This window comes from Chenopodium album, chromosome 15 (assembly GCF_948465745.1).
Source record: "Chenopodium album chromosome 15, dcCheAlbu1.1, whole genome shotgun sequence".
Lineage (NCBI taxonomy): Eukaryota > Viridiplantae > Streptophyta > Magnoliopsida > Caryophyllales > Amaranthaceae > Chenopodium > Chenopodium album.
In genome coordinates, this window is record NC_137848.1 from 19861391 (window position 1) to 19864285 (window position 2895).

Here is a 2895-nt window from a genome sequence, read left to right on the forward strand (position 1 = left end):
CTTGGAAAAAAGAAGAACAACACTCCTTCTTCTTCGTCTTCTAAGCACGAAAATACTACCAACAATATAAGCCAAGTTGATCTCAATGAAGTGTTAGATCTTGATGCTCCATTGCCCAAGAAAAGGAGAACTTACACTCCTTTAGGAATGACTTATGATGCGGCCTTTGATCGCCTTTATGGTCAAGGCTTGATCACACCTATTGGGCCATTTCCAGAGCCAAAACCTGAAGAAAGGAGCGCCAAATGGAACCCCAATGCCCGTTGCAAGTACCATCAAGGAAGGGGCCACACTACCGAACAATGTTGGAATTTGAAGGACGTCATTCAAGACTTGGTGGAGGCAAACAAACTTCCTGTCCCTCCAGGTGCCAAGTAGTAATGAAGACCAGGCGCACAGCGAGTTCATCATGCAAGATTTCATAATATTTTTCTTAATCCTCTCCCCTTTCCCCATTAGTCTAGCATAGATCTCCCTTTCTATAATTTGATCATTGTATTTGTTTATTCACCATTTCCATCAATAATATGAGCATTATCCCTTTATATCTCGATCATGCCTTTCTTATTCAAAAAAATAAATAAATAAATAAATAAAATAACATTGCCGAACTAAACACAAGGTACACCAATGATTTGAGGCACCTTTGCAACCCTGTCATTCCCCTTAAACCATTTTCAATCACATATCCATTTCTTCATCAACCACTTCGAGCGACGCCTACAGCTAGGCGTGCCAACCCGTAACAGCTAGCAGCAGCATGGCTGGCCATTGCGTGCTTGCTAGCAGCTAGGCCTCGGCCTAGCAGCCCGCACGCAAGTGCGTGGCTTGCTTGCTGAGTGTAGCAGCGATCCATGGCAGCCCACTTGGGGTGCCTTTGTGCCCAAGTGGGGCTGCCATGTGGCGCAAGGTGAGGGGTGAGTGTTTAATGTGTTGGCCGATTTTGGGAAAGGGAGTGGGGAGCAAGTTTGGTCCCCCCCTCCTCCAAATGGTCCTCACCTAACCCCTCATGTGAGCTTGACACTTGTTGATTTATTAGTAGCTTGCTTATTTATTTTATTTTAGATTTAAAATAAAACGGATAAAATCAAAATCTCCTACATGGAAAGATGATGGGAATTTTAAGAGCCTTTGCCTATAAATACCAACCTAGGGAGTTGGGAATTCTTCACTTGAGTAAGTGTTGAAAAAGGCATCACAGTGTGAAAACCTTAATTTACACTAATTACTCAGGTATTTGGTCGGGCCTTGCTAACCCCAAGGCATTAGACCGGTTTCGGAGGTCGAGTTGTGGGTGGAATTCCGTTGGAGGTCGTCGTACTCTTGAGACTTGCTTTCGAAGTAAGAGCCCATTGAGATCGGGCGAAGCACGTGTCAACGGTATAATTACTATCCTAGTCTTGTCATTAAGTTAATTATGCTATGTGATTTTATTTATTGCGAGTGCGGTCTTGGCTCGGGTTTTGTTCCGCGGTGAGTCGGACTTACCAAACCTAACACAACACGGGATCATCCCTCAAATAGTGTCTAGCCTCTCTCTTGAGCTTCTTCCATTGGTTCTTAGAGAATGAAGGTGGAAACTCCACACATGCAAGAAAATTGACTAAATCGGAAAACCATGGGAGCTCCTTCACATCAATAGCATAAAAGGAGTCATCAAGCATTCTATCCTCAATCAAAGAACCATCATCATAGATTTGAGAATCCTAAAGGCGAGAAAGATGGTCCGCCACAACATTTTCAACTCCTCTCTTATCTCTAATCTCTATATCAAAAATTTGAAGTTCAAGCACCAATCGAATTAACCTAGGCTTGGATTCCTTCTTGGCAAAAAGGTATTTGAGAGTCGCATGATCCGTAAAGACAATGGTTTTTGGAACCCAACAAATAACAATGGAACTTCTCAAATGCATGAACAATAGCCAAAAATTCCTTTTCCGTTGTTGTCTAGTTCCGTTGAGCACCATTTAGAGTCTTGGACATATAATAGATGACATGGAGCTTCTTTTCCACTCTTTGACCCAAGACACCCCCAATTGCCGAATCACTTGCATCACACATCAATTCAAATGGTATGTCCCATCTTGGGGCTTGACTAATGGGAGTAGAGATTAGAGCCTTCTTCAACTTATTGAATGCTTCCAAACACTTATCATCAAATACAAACTCAGTCTCCTTTTGAAGAAGATCTTTGAGGGGCTTTGCTATGAGTGAGAATTCCTTAATAAATCTTCTATAGAATCCGGCATGCCCTAAGAAAGATCTCAATCCTTTCACATTAACTGGAGGTGGAAGCTTTTCAATAATCTCAATTTTTGCTTTGTCCACCTCTATCCCCTTGTGAGAAATTTTATGGCCAAGGACTATGCCCTCCTCAACCATAAAGTGACACTTCTCCCAATTCAACACTAAATTCACCTTCACACAATGAGCCAAGCATTTTTCTAGGTTTTCAAGGCACGCCTCAAATGAAACCCCTCCTACGGAGAAGTCGTCCATAAATACTTCCATCTCCTCCTCCAACATATCCCCAAATATACTCATCATACATTGTTGAAATGTTGCGGGGGCATTGGCATCCTCCTATAAACAAATGTTCAATAGGGACAAGTGATAGTGGTTTTCTCTTGGTCATCCGGGTGGATAGGGATTTGGAAATAAACCCGAATAACAATCGAGAAAACAATAGAACTTGTGCCTCGTTAGTCTCTCACACATTTTATTAATGAAAGGAAGGGGGAAGTGATCTTTCTAGGTGGATGTGTTTAGACTTCTAAGTCTATACACATCTGCCCCCGTGACCATCCTCGTCCGAATGAGCTCACCTCTCTCATTCTCGACAACGGTCATGTCCCCCTTCTTTGGGACGACATGAACGGGGGAGACCCACCTAGA